Consider the following 15,001-nt stretch of genomic DNA (forward strand, 5'->3'; position numbering starts at 1 on the left):
CTTTAGAAAGAAGCCCTCACCCTGGATATATGATCAGACTGCTCCTGCCCCGGGTGATGTCTGATCAGCCTGGCCTGCCCTCAGCCAGAATCCTGTCCCAACAGTTTAGTCCCACTCCCCCCTCACCCCCGTTGTCTCCTCTTATTGGATTTCCACCCTGCTCAGTGGCTGTACAACCTCACCACCCACGCCATATTCAGAAGTAAGCCCAGTTCAATACCAAGGTCTCTTTCCCCATTGCAAGAGCTCCTGAATAAACTCTGCCCTCATTGCCTTAGCTTCTGCCCAGAAACAGTGCTAACAATAGCATTAATTTCCTAGAAGCAAAACTGTGCTGCCCGTAAACAAAGAAAGTTTTATTTTTTATTTCCAACCTGGGTGCCCTTTGCTTCTTTTTCTGGCCTGATTGCAACATGCAATTTTGAATGGAAGTGAGGAAAGTGAACATGAACACACCCTGTTCATGATCTTGAATCTTGGAAGAAACACAATTATCCTTTTTCCACTTAGTATTACACTGATTGTAGGTTTTTCACACGTGTTCTTATTCTGGTTGAGAAAGTTCCCTTCTATTCCAAGTTTATTAAGAATTTTTATCAGGAATGAATGTTGGATTTTTTTTTCAAGTTTTTTTTTTTTTCTCCTGTTTCTTTCTAGTATGTTAATGTCGGTGAATTACACTGATTTCTAAGTCTGTTTAAACTCCTGGTATAAACTCCATTTGGTTGCAAGGTATTGTAATTTTCATATATTGTCACATTTGATATCCCAAAATTTTGTTCATAATCTTCAAATATATGTTCATTGGGGATATAAATATAGTTTTATTTTGCTTCTTTTCTTATAATTTTTTTTAAATTTAATTTTATTTTTTCAGTGTTCCGAGATCGTTTATGCACCATATCCAGTGCTCCATGCAATACGTACCCTCCTTAATACCCACCACCAGGCTCATCCAATGCCCCACCCCCACCCCTCCAAAACCCTCAGTTTGTTTCGCAGAGTCCACAGTCTCTCTGGTTCATCTCCCCCTCTGATTTGCTCCAACTCCCTTCTCCTCTCCATCTCCCCATGTCCTCCATGTTATTCCTTATGCTCCACAAGTAAGTGAAACCATATGATAATTGACTCTCTCTGCTTGACTTACTTCACTCTCTTCCAGTCCGGTCCATGTTGGTACAAAAGTTGGGTGTTCATCCTTTCTGATGGCTGTGTAATATTCCATTGTGTATATGGACCACATGTTCTCATAACGTTCTTATGTTTGGCATCAGTGTCATACTGGCTTTATAGAAGGATATGGCAAACATTTCTTCCTCTGCAGTATTCCAGGTTTGTGTACATTAGTATCACTTTTTTCTCAACTTTTTGGTCCAGTGAACCAGCAACGTCATCAGAGCCTGGAGTTTTCTGTCTGGGAAGAAGAAGCAACTTCTTCTACAAATTTAGAGCTACCCAGGTTTTCTGTCTTCTTCAGTGAGCTTTGGTTGTTGGTGTCTTTTAAGGAATGTGTCCACTTCATTCATGTTATCAAATTTATTAATATAGAATTGTTCATATGATCATTTTTATCTTTCTCATATTTATAGCATCTGTGGTGATGTCACCTCTCTCATTCACAATATTAACTTTCAGTTTCCCTTTTCTTTCCATAGGTTTATCAATATGGTTGATCTTTCCAACAAACCAACTTTCTGTTTCATTGATTTTCTGCATGGTATTTATTTTATTGGTTTCTGCTCTGATCTTTATTATTTTCTTTTTTTTTTTAATTTACCATGGGTTTAATTTGCTTTTTTTATTCTTAGTTTTTAAGGTAGAATCTGAGGTCATTGAGACCTTTCTTCTCTTTTAAAATAAGTAATTAATGTTATCAGTTCTCCTTTAAATACAACTTTAGCAACATCCTACAAATTTCGAAGTTGCATTTTATGTCACACATTTCATTTTGATTCAAAACACTTTCTACTTTCCGTTTTGGTTTATTTCATAAATACACCTGTTAGTCGTTATCTTTCAATTATATCTTCTTAGGGGTTGACAGTTTCAAACATGGTATTTTCTCCAAATGGCATGCTGGCACCTGCTTTCAGCTTAGTTTGTCCTCATAGGAGGTCATGTCCAAATTTGTATGCACCCACCTAAACTTCCCTTTGACTTAGGGCTGCCTGTGTGTAAAGTTCCTGCTGTAGAGTCAGAGATGGCTACTGCAGAAGTGCCTTCCATCCTTCCACAGTGGGACTCATCTGATTCCTAAGTCTTGCTTTGTGATGAGAGATGCGGCATGGCACAGCCATTCACTCCCTAGGATTTAGTGCATCTATTACCCCCTATTTCAAGACTGCTGGACCCAGGGGCAATTTGGGAATGATAAAAGCTCTAAAGATTTCTCTTTCCTGAAAACGTAAATGTCTCTTAAGCCATAAAACGTGATTTACCAAATTTCGTACTTAGTATTTCTTAAATCTACACTTTAGTGATATGGAAGATATGTGTATCCTTCCTCCTTCTTTCTTCCTGTGTGTGCAATCTGCAATTGATCTGCTTATGAACCCCTGTCCTTTGCTAGGTAGGAGCCCCCCAAACGCAGCAGCTGAGCCTCCGCCCGCGATGGGGGGCCAGCAGACCCCAGCAGGGGCAGCACCCAGGGAAGGCAGAGGGACGCAGGGTCCCACCTACCGCACTGGGTGCTGGGGACTGGGAGTGGGCAGCACCCCGTGGGCCTGGAAGGAGGGGGAGGTGGGACGGAGAGGTGGCCCCGCAGACAGGACTGCCAGGTTCAGAACACTTTCTGGCTAAACGCATCAGTGCATCCTGCGTTTTGTGTCCCTGGGACTCAACCTAGAAGCCGGGACACAGGGGAGAGCGCTGGCTGCGTGGCTCTGCGAAGCAGGGTGCACAGAGTGAGTGGAACAGGAGCCATGGCCAAGACCCGCGGCGCCCGTGTTTGCCGCAAGACGGAGGAAGCCAGACGGACGAAGCCAGACAGACGAAGCCAGCTCCAGCGCGGCTCCAGCTGGTCTGATTCCTGGGGCCGGTTTTAGCAACGGCAGCTGGGAGGGGGAGCGCGGACGGGGTCCTTCTGAGGAAGGTGCGCGGAGGAAGCCCACCACCAGCCCCACCGTACTGGCCACTGTTTCACCCAAATTAGATGAGGCCGAATTAACTATCGAAACACAAGAAAGCTCCTCAGAACAAACACCGTGCGGGATCCAGCTTTTGGGGAAACAGCCTCTTGTTTGGGACCAACCTTGCAACTGATGGGGATTCTCTGGTGAGCTTTCCTGGAGGACATCTGGGAAGAGGGGGCTAGAAGATGCCGATGTGGGGGCCCGAGCTGCCGGCCGATTCACACAGAGGGGCGGTCCAGGCCGGGCAGGAAACAAGGCCCTGAGGATCCTGACCTGAGCACCTTGGACAGCAAACCAAGGACCCCTTGAGCACCATCTCCCTGCCCCGGGGAAGAGGTCATGTGAAGCCTCCTAGGACAAGAACTCCCTGGGGCCCATTACAGCTCTTTCCGGGATAGATCTGCATTTGTGGTTCCTGTTTTATTTAGGGCCAGGAAGGAGAGAATTACCTCTGAAGGTTGACTCTTTCCTTCTGGAGACAATTGTGCGCCTGCCCCTCCACACCTTCTCACAGCCCCGTGCAGTATGCAGGAGTCCTCCGAACCCCAGAACTTCTTCCAGTCCAGTTGGCATCACCAAGTTTGGCTTTGTTTCCGCTGCTTGGGAGGCCTGGTGTTTCTTTCAGTAGGTATCAGGGACCAGATGCCCTGTGGCGGTCCACACTTGCCAGCTCCCAGTCCCCCAGCCTTTGCTCTGCCGATCTTCTACCCACTTGTCCTTTTGCAGGTTCCGCAGCAGGAGGGGTGGTAGAGGATTTCACTGTTGACCAAGGCTGAAGAGATTCTAGGGTGCGGACGTTCCTCTGTGCCTGAGCTCTGCAGTGCAGGTGGCCGTGGTACTTTAGCATGGCATCAGGAGTCCTTCGGGGAACATCCGGGACACGTCTTGTGGCCCTGGGTTAGGTAGGAAGGTGGCTTGTCACCACCCCAGTCCCTGCAGCGTTTCTGTTACCATGGACAAACTTCTTGTCCTCTTTCCGTGTCATGATCCCAGAAGTTTCCTTCTGTGGAAGCTGCCCTGGGACTGTTGGAAACACAGCCCGTGAGAAGGGAGGCTCGATTCCTGATTCCTGCCCAGACATCATAACTTGTGTCAGACTCCCGAGGAAAACTGATGATAGGCGGAGACACTGGAAATGGGATGTCACTGAAGAAAGATGGCTCTTCCTCAGCAAATTCAATATAAACCCATCTGCGGCTTTGCACGCCTATGACTGGAGAATCCACTTTCAAAAGACACGCAACCATCAGGTTTCATTAGGACTGAGACGCCCATCGCTTTGCGGGCTTTGAGGGTCTCCCAGCAGGGCCCTGTTTCCCTCTCCTGGTAATGTTCCCTCCGGACCTGCAAGAAAATGAACACCGGCTTCAGAAATTACCCTCTAAGTCCTGGCAGGAGAGATGTTCTGGCTAAAGTCCACCTTCCAACTGATTTAAAAAAAAAAAAAAAAAGAAAAAGATGGGGGAACTTGGGGGTATGACGTCAAGCGTTAAGAATATAACCTTGATAAAAGACAGGCGGTGAGGCAGAGTGTTGAAATGAGAGAAGAACACATAATTGTGCAGGATGCTTAAATTCCTAAAAATCCTGCATTTGTACACAAGCAGCTGATGGGGCTAAGAAAAATCTTTCCTATCCGGTGATGAAGGCCGGTCTCCTGAGGACCTTTTCCTCCAGTAATTGGTCACCTGCTCCTTCATTACTGCATTTTCTCACACGTAATAAGGCTGAACTCCCTTAGAAATGGTCTGTGGCTTGTTCATGCCACCCAGTTACTCTGAGCCCGTGGCGTGTAGCCCGGAGAGCTGCACAAACAAGGGGGCTGCTGAGTCTCCGCAGGCCGAGGCCTGAAGCACTTTCAGCCACAGCAGGCTCGACATCCCAGCACTGGCCTCCCACGTACCAGCGTCTCTCTGCTTCCTGATTTGCCCTGGCGAGCCCCTCCACTACCACCCCTGCACACGTGTGCCAGCTTCAGATTTCCTGCCTGCCCTGCCCGCCCTGGAAGGTCTGGGGTTCTTACTGCAGAGGTTTTTTCAACCTCCCTCCCCTGGTACCGCTGCCTCTGGGATTACGGGCTGCCCCTCCTGCCTGGCCGCCAACAGAGACCAGGTTTCTGCTTGCACTCTCTCAGCTCTGTCCGCTGGGTGATAACAGCTGGTATCACCCAGACTTGCCAAAGCTTGGGGCAAGCACACGTCTGCCTGCATCCCTGGAAATAACTCGGGTTCCCAAGAAATTTCATCTCCACCCTCCTCCTTCCTGAAACACCTCACTGCAGTCACACAAAGCGAACTTAACTGCCCTCTACACAGCGTTTTATCTGGTGGGCAGGAGGGAGGCTAAAACACCTACGGCACCTTCAAAGCATCTTTCATGGAAAAACGCAGAAACCCCAACCCTCCTGTGCTTGGGGAAGATGTTCAACTCCATTTGCTAGCAAGGGGGATCCCCCTTCCCATCGACCTCATGTGTCTCAACTAAAACTAAAATGATTCAAAACTAAGTCAGACTCTCTGGTAAATATTTCCCAACAGTTCTCAGTATTTGCAGATGCCTGAATTTTAAAAAATTTTCTAAAGTCGTTTTTGTTAAGAAGATTAAATTATTAAAATGCATGATTCACGGAGCATGCTGGTATCGAGAAGAGACAGTTCCCTTCAGCTGAAAACTCCAGTTACTCCAAAATGATAGAAACCCATGAAAATGTTTCTCAGGCAGAGGAAGGAAGACAGGAACTTGTCCCTCAAGGTCAAACTGGCCTGAGGAGATGAACGGAGCTGCTTATGCCATCGTGACCTGTGGGTGCCAGGCCATAGCCTGGCCTTGGAGGGTGGGGTGCCCTGGAGATGGTTCTGGCTCCTGTCCCTCTGCTGGGTTGGGCCACCCCCATTGCTCAAATTCAGCAACGAATTATTTGACATTTTGCTCTGCGTTTGCAGGTAGCCAATGCGTACTTGCTTTGAAAAAACGGTGGGATCCACATCTCTTATTCTTTTTTCCTTCCTGAGAACAAATCCTCTGTTACCTTCGGCTTTAAATGCAAACCAGTCATGTCTATGCCCCCTTACTACAAAAGCCAGAGCCATGACAACTTTGCAGCCGAGTCGTTGAGCTGAAGTTAACAGAGTAAGTGGTGTTGTTGCAGGACGCAAAACTGAGCAGACTGCAAAAGGGGTCACAGAACTTCTCCACAGCATTCTCGGGTTACATGACAGGGAGTCGTCCTTGGTGTCGACAGCTTGCCGCTCTGCTTTACAGATCTAACGATGGCCAATAATGAGTCCTCCCATGTCACAAGGATGTTGGGAGATGAAGCAATACCCAGAAATGATTCCAGAACTTTGGATACAGGGACTTTATAAATGTCTGACCCTTGAGGAGACCTCTGTCCTCTCTTTGGCAGTAATCCCTCGGTTCCATTCCGGCTGGAGGGGTATGTCTTCTCTGGACTCACATAACTTTCATAAACCTTGCCCGGGACTCGCATCTTGGTTGTGCCCCAAAGAGTGTTAGCTGTGAGGCAGATGTGCAAGAGGAGAGCTGGTTAGATAGGGGCTGGGAGGAACCCCTGCATGTCTAACTTCTGTAGGCTCTTCGAATTTTCCCCAGTGCTACTCCATGCGGAATAAACTACTGCCCATTCAGCCGGGAAAGGTACACTTCACACACCACGACAATCTGAACCAGTTCTGGAAACGTTGAACCAGTTTCTAAGTATTAGAAAGACGTGAATAATTTTGACTTTTTCTTTCATCTTCAGTAGAATTGCAACAGCTAGGGGTTGGGTCCCTTAGCGTGGCCTGGTTGTCTCTGTGTTCCCAGATCCTTGACCGCACTGCTGAACAACCACTGCAACTTTCTGGCCACATAAAGTATAAAAGTTTTGCCAGACTGGTAATTGTTTAGATGCGGTCCCATAAAACGGTATCAGTTTGGAAAGTTGCATAAATACTATCACACATAACTAGACTTCTGTGGGACTTTAAATGACTTCAGGGTATTATTAAGAGAGAAACAATGTCAAATCAGACAGTAAGTAAGTGCACTTTAGAGTTTTCTTGGTGAGGTTTGGTCTTATTCTAATCATGGGGGTGGTGATAGGCTCTGTTTGTGTCCAGTGTGTCTCTGAGCCATCCAGCAGCAGGGAGGTGACCCTACTTTCCTGGCTTCCTAAGCCTTCTGAATTTAGAACTATCACCATCTCTAGCTTAAGTCTGTCAGTAACATTCTCTGGGGGAAAGAGAACATCAGAAGGTAGATACAGTTCTTGGAGAATTAAGAAAAATTGAAAATTCTTCTAAACTTCTCTAAGTTTTTGAGAGTCTCTGGGAGCATTCGTCAAGATCACCCCATTCCCGTTTTAATTTGCCAGCGTCGATGGTGCCGTTATTAGGTAATTGTGCTCATCTCTTTGAAGTTGATGAAGTCTGAAGAAGATCTTATACCTGGTGTGGTGACTTGTCTTAGTTGGCGGGGCACACTGTTTGAATGAGATCTTTGTCCTGGTGTCAGTGAGGAAAGCTGGTAAGGCTGTGTTGATCTGGTGGAAGAGGTAAAGGGTCTTAGCTTCCCCTCCCTGACCCTCCTCACAGAGCCTGAGAAGAGCGTCCCAGGACCCTGCTGACAGTCCCCTTATCCCAGGGCTTCATCCCTACATCCCTCCCAGGTCTGGTCCACGGTGCTGTCCTGCTCTGCGGAGAGCTCATTCTGCAGTTGGCTAATTACTTGTATGAAAAAAGAAAAATGGTTATTCTTGTTGAAGGGAAAATACAGGTTCTAGCATTTACATCATTAAAGAAACAACCTTTGGATCCAGCATCCGACAAAAGCCATGGCATGCTGATACGGCTGTTTGCGAACCTGGAGATCAGAATAGCTCACGCTTTGTGGAGAGCGTGGCCTACTCGCTGCGTACAGATGTGCTCATAGACAAGGCGGCACATTTTCCACAAACTGGATCGGAGCTGCTAATTGACAGGAGGTCAGGCCTCGCCTGTCTATGCTCTCAGTCCTAATTGGATCACTCCTGATTCCAGAGCAGATCAATAAGACAAAGCCAATGCTCCCTTTAACAAGAAGAAAAGGGTGACACGCTGATGGAAATGTGTAGTCTTACTGTGATTCTCTGCCGTTATCAGAGTTTCTTCTATCATCATTGCTTCTTTTCTTAAACTGTCAGTCACCCTGAAGCCTCCCTTCCGAGTTAGACCCCTGTCAGTTCCTACAGTCACATCATACCCACGGGAACTGAGATTGTCAGCCGAGACCCCAGGCAGCCCTGGAGAGAGCAAGAGGTCACACTCCCCTCTGCGGGAGAAGCTTCTCTAAAGATCTCTCTCCCGACCCAGGGAGAGGATGAGATGGAGTCAGCGCCTTCCTGTGGAAAGTCTCGTGATATGGTGCTATGCAGGACGTGGCCAGAGCCCCTCACAGGCATCTCATCAAAGCGGAGACCGAGTACCAGTCCTGACCCCAAGTGCATTACAGGTGGGCACTGGGGCCAGCGGGAGCCCTGGGAGCAGCCTGGGCCCTGGGCATAGCAATGGCCACAAATCAAATGATGACAGTGAATGTCCTTCCTTGTTCCTAATTTCTGGGGAAAAACATTCAATATCTCCCCACTAGACAAGTTATTGGCTGCAAGTTTTCTAAATGCCCTTCATTAGGTTCAAATTTCCGTACAAGTTTAGTCTTGCTGAGGGTTCTTTTTTTAGTATATCATGAATGGACATTAAATATTGTTAAATCTTTTACTGCATCTACTAAACTGATCATGTTTTCTTATTTTTCATTTTTTCTCCAGTTAAAACTTAATCGTATTTGCTCAATATTGGGAATAGTAGTCTATGTCACAGTAAACATTCCTGTGATTAGGAAATTCATTATAGGCAAGTAGTTTGCTCAAACCTATGTCTCACAATCTGTAAACAATGCCAGCATCACTTTGGCGTTACAGTGAATATTAAAGCTGCTTGGAACGGAACATGCTGGTTAGGTGTCTGCATAACAAACAGTCTGACTGACATTACTGGTACATAAGAAAAGGAGACATCAAACACATTCTCCTCCTTGGCAGACCAGGCTGATATATTCCGTATTATGGATACCCTTGTTTGGGGATCAAAGTTATCTGATTAATACAATAGTAAACTGTTTTGTAGAGCTACTTTAAGAAGCACGTTACCAAATGTTTTTTTTGTTTAGTTATCATATAGTTGACAGTTAATAATATATAGTTTCAGATGCACCACATGACGATATGATGATTTTTGTCTGGATTGCAAAATGATCAGCCCAAAAGGTCTAGTTAGCAACCATCACCCTACACAGTCACAAAAAAAAATTTTCCCCAAGGGAACAGCTTTTAACACGCACTCACATAATAACCTTCAAATATGTGGTGCTGTATTGTGAGTAGTCGTCTGCACAGTGCGTCACTTGCCCACGACGTGCTCATTCTATACTGGAAGCTCACACTGTCTGACCCTATTCACCTGCTTCCCCCAGGCTCCCCCTATGCCTTGGCCTCTGGCAATCACGCATCTGTGCTCTGGGTCCTTGAGCTCGGTTGTCTGTCTGTCTGTTTTAGATTGCACATGGAAGTGAGATCATATGGCATTTGTCATTCTCTTTCTGACCGATTACACATAGCGTAAGGCCGTCCAGGTCCACCCGCAGTGTTGTAAATGGCAGGACTTCCTCGTTTCACCACAGAATAAGATCCCAGTGTGCGTGCACGCATGTGCACGCGTGTGCATGCGTGTGTGTGTGCATGTGTGTGTGTGTGCATGTGTGTACCAGATTATTCTCATCCACCCATCCATCAGTGACCACCTAGATTCTCCCATGGCTTGAATATTGTCAATAATAATGCAAAAGCACGGGGCTGGGTATATCTTTGTGAGTTAGTGTTTTCATTTTCTGTAATTAAGTACCCAGAAGTGAGTGATAGCTTTACTTCCAAGTGTTTTTGAGGAACCTCTGTACTGTTTCAAATAGCGGGTACATCAGTTTACATTCCCACCCACAGGACACAAGGGTTCCCTTTATACCACATCTTCACCAACACTTGTTGTTTTGTTTGCTTGATTTTTTTTTTTTTTAAGAGCCAATTTAGGGGCACCTGGGTGGCTCAGTGGATTGGAGCTTTTGCTCAATCATGCTCAGGTCATGATCCCAGGGTCCACGTCAGGCTCCCAGCTCAGCGGGGAAATTGTTTCTCCCTCTACCTCTTCCCTTCCCTTGGTTTGTGATCAATCCCTGGCTCAAATAAAAATAAAATATTTTTTTAAAAAGAGCTATTTTACCAGGAATGAGGTAATATTTCACATGGTCTTGATTTGCATTTCCCTGATGATCAGTGTTGTCAAGCACCTTCTCGTCCAGCTGTTGGCCATTGTATACCTTCTTTGGAAAAATTTCTATCCTTATCCACTGCCAATTTTTTATTGAATTTTTGTTTTGTCCTAGTGAGTTGTAGAAGTTCTCTCCCAACACCATTTATTGAGGGGACCATCTTTTCTCCACTATCTGTTCTTGGATCCTTTGTTATAAAGTGACCGCATATGCATGGGCTTATTTTTGGGCTCTCCTCTGTTTTACCTTTGTATTTGCATTTCTGCCTATGTCATAATATTCCAATTACTGCACTTTTGTAATATAGTTTGAAATCAAGAATCACAAACCTTCAGCTTTGTTCTCCTTTCTCAAGATTTCTTTGGCTATTTGAGATCTTTGTGGTTCCATACAAGTTTTAGGATTGTGTGTTCTATTTCTGTGAAAAACAGCACTCCAATTAATTACATTGCATTGGGATTGCATTGAATCAGGAGACTGCTTTAGAGAGTATGGACATTTTACCAATATTAATTCTTTGCATCCATACACATGGAATATCTTTTCATTTATTTGTGTCTTTTCAATTTGTTTTATAGTTTTCAATGTATAAGTATAGTTTTTCAATGTATATGTATAGTTTTCAATGTATAAGTCTTCACCTTCTTGGTTAAATTTATTCTTGGGTGTTTTGTTATTCTTGATGCAGTTGTAAATAGGATTTTTTTCTTAATTTCTCTTCCTGAGAGTTAATATTTGATGTATAGAAATGCGACCAATTTTTGAATTTTGAGTCTGTATCCTGTAATTTCTCTTTTAAATTTTTTAAAAAAGATTTTATATGTTTCTTTGAGAGAGAGAGAGAGCACAAGTGGTGGCAGGAGTTGGTAAGTGGCGGGCAGAGGAAGAGGGAGAAGCTGACCCCCTGGGGAGCCAGGAGCCTGACGCAGGACCTGACCAAGATCATGACCTGAGTGGAAAGCAGACACTTAACCAACTGAGCCATCCGGTGCCCTATGTCCTGCAATTTCAATGAAATCTTTTCATTAGTTCTAAAAAATATTTCAGTGCAGATTTTAGGATTTTAATTTTTTTTAAAGATTTTATTTATTTGTTTGATAGACAGAGATATTGAGAGAGAGCACAGTGCAGAGGAGAGGGAGAAGCAGGACCTCCGCCGAGCAGGGATCCAGACATGGGGCTGCATCCCAGGACCCCGGGATCACAACCTGAGCTAAAGGCAGACAGGCAGATGCTTAACTGACGGAGCCACCCAGGCACCCTGTAGAATTTTTTATATATAATATCATGTCATCTGCAAATTGTGACAATTTTACACCTTCCTTTCCAATTTGGATGCCTTTTAGGCTTTTATTTGCCAAAGTGCTCTGGCTAGGGCTTCCAGTGCTACATTGGGTATGGACAGCCTCCTTATCTTGTTTCTGATCTTAGAGAAAAATCTGTTAGCTTTCACCATCATGTATGATGTTAGCTGTGGGCTTATCAGGTTCCCTCTGTTCTACTTTGTTGAGAGTCTTTATTGTGAGTGGATGTTGAATTTGTTAGATGCATTTTCTGCATCTATTGAAATGATCATATGACTGCTATCCTTCATTTGTGAATGTGGGGAATCACATGAAGTGATCTGTGGATTGGAACCACCATTCTCCCTAGGATATATCCCATTTGATCATGGAGCATAATCCTTTTACTGTGCTACTGAATTGGATTTGCTAATATTTTGTTGATTTTTCCCTTTATATTCATTAGGGATAATGGCCTTTATGTTGTTCTCTTGTTGCATTCTAACCTAGTTTTGGTATCGGGGTAATGCTGATCTTGTGAAATGAATTTGGAAGTGTTTGTCTTCTTTCATTTTCTGGAAGAGTTTGAGAAGCATTGGTATTAATTCTTTGAATGTTTGGTGGAACTCACCAGTAAATGAATCTGTTCTGGCCCAGGACTGTTGTTTGTTGGGAGGCTTCTGACCACTGACCTGATCTCCTTATTAGTGATCTCTCTGCTTAGATTTTCTATTTCTTCATGAGTCAGTTTGGTGAATTATATATTTTTAAGAATCGACCAATTTCTTTTCAGTTGTTCAATTCGTGGGCATAGTTTTCACAGTATTCTCTTATGATCCTAATGATTCCTGTGGTATCAGTCATAATATCTCCTCTTCCATTTCTAATTTTATTTGTATCTTCTTTTTTTTTTGTCCGCATGAAAAGAATAACTACAATTATGTCAATTTTCTTTATCCTTTGAAAAAATAAACTTTTGGTTTTATTGACCTTTTCTGTTATCTTTTTGCTAAATGTTTTCTATTTGTCCTGTTTTTTCTTTTTTGTTCCTTTTTTCATTTTCTCAGAGTTCAACACTTTTATTATTTTATTTTTATTTTAATTGACTTAGTATTCACATGTCTTTGAAAAACTTTATATGGTTGCCCTAGTTTTTATGATACATGCATTTAAATGATTTTGAGTTAATAATCAAATAATATCATACCTCTTAATGTGTGGCATAAGAAATGTGCTCATTTCTCATTCTTCTCTGCCGTCCATTGTACATTGTTCTAATACATTTTAGTTTTGGCATGAACTATAAACATCAAACAGATTCCCTATTATTGCTTTGCATGCTGTTTCTTCTTGCGGGCAACTATTTCTGTCTAGGTTTTGGGTTAGTTTGCTCTGATGGGTTCGATTAGAGTCATCAATTTGCATGTTGTTCGACTTTTCTTGTAGTAAAGACGGGAGCAATGCTCTTTCTTCCTTCCTCTTATATCCTTGAGGTCTTCCTAACTTTCTTTTAAATAATAAGAAAAAAATTCACATATTAAACTGCAAATTTGAATAAAAAATATACTTTTGAATGTGAGAGCGGTGGTAGGTGGTGGCTCTCTGTCTTCTCGAGAATGTGCAGGAGGGTGCCTAATGGCTCTGTTATGATTTTAAAAGTGCTCAGAGTTCCTAAGTATTCTGCTCAAGCGAACACTGACCAGTGGTCTCATCTTCTTAAGATATTTGTCCTCACTGAAGTTACCAATCTTATTAGTGAAAATTACTCTTGGCAACCTACAAATGTTCTAACCTATCCTCTGGAGTCTGAACAAAGAGCATCAAGAATCTCTTTTCCTCCTTTGAAAAGACGTGCGTGTGTTACTGAGGTACATGTTTTATCTTGGTTTCCACGGCCTGAGTGTTCTTTAGCTAAGGTGCAATATTCTGACAATGATATGTCTGGAGTGCAGAAGGAACTGTGAACACTAACACTGTTGCTTCACGCCTGCATGCTCATGGAGACATGGAGATATAAAGCAGCAAAACAACCTGAGGTTGCTCCTTTATTAAATACATCCGCTTCCTAGTCATGGGAAAGATGATTCAAGAATCAACGGCATGATCTACTCTATTTTTATAAATCCGCCAAGAGTACTAATTTTACTTTGCCTTTTTTTTTTTTTTTTTGCTTTCTATATGTATCACCAATCCTACTGTAAAGTCACAACTCAATGAAAATGTCTCATTGTTGGTCTTATTCAATCAAAAACAAAAAATGAATAGCCACATTTACCCAAGGTACATGCAGATATCTTAGTTCCCCTTAATTAATTGAAATGTTTAAGGCATTGACCTCTTCTGTAGGTATAGCACCAGTCCCTTCCACTTGTGCATGTTTATTCCCCATTTCTTTCATTCAAGTTGTGTTTACAACACAGCAGTATGCCTAACAACCTGTCTTCCCTTTAGTATCAGCAGCAGAAACAAAATAAGAAAACAAGTAGACAGGAAATTACAAGAAAATAAATAGGGGAAAAAAAAAAAAACAGGCTACCAAATCATGGCAGACAGTTTCCTCTGTCCCAGCCAAACACCATTCAGAAAAAACAAATAAAGTAAATATCATTTAATCTGGTGATTAAGGGTAATTTACTATATTTTATATTTATAGAGATGGGGAAATTACAAAGTAAATAATTTTCCATATTAGTTGACACTGAGCATGACATCCTTCCTCAGGGGAAAGGGAAGGACAGTGAACTAGAACATTGCTTATATTGGGGAAACTTCGTTCAAGTTCCAAAACTGTCAGTTAAAAATTCCTTAACCTGAGTCTCATTTCTTCATGTCCTTACCAAGGTTACTCTGAGTTGTAAAGTGTTTGAGAAAATGCATCATAAGAATAAAATGTGATGAAACTGTGACTTACTTTAATTTTATATGTCCTTGTTGAAATTATTTGGACAGCTGTAGTAGTGGGCTTATCCTGAGAAACACAAAATCTAAAGTTCAAAAATCCCATTACTCTTTTTTTTTTCCAATTTAAATTTGATTAGCCAACATATACTACATCATTAGTTTCAGATGTAGCATTCACAAATTCATCAGTTGTGTGTCTATTACTCTTAAAGATACTAGTAATTACACTGACATGGTGGCAAAGTACTACTTCATTTAAGGAGCAAGACTTCATAGGGTAAAATCAGGGAGTTCCACCCCTGGCTTCTGACTCTAGGTACGAGCCTG

This window comes from Mustela nigripes, chromosome 4 (genome assembly GCF_022355385.1).
Source record: "Mustela nigripes isolate SB6536 chromosome 4, MUSNIG.SB6536, whole genome shotgun sequence".
NCBI lineage: Eukaryota > Metazoa > Chordata > Mammalia > Carnivora > Mustelidae > Mustela > Mustela nigripes.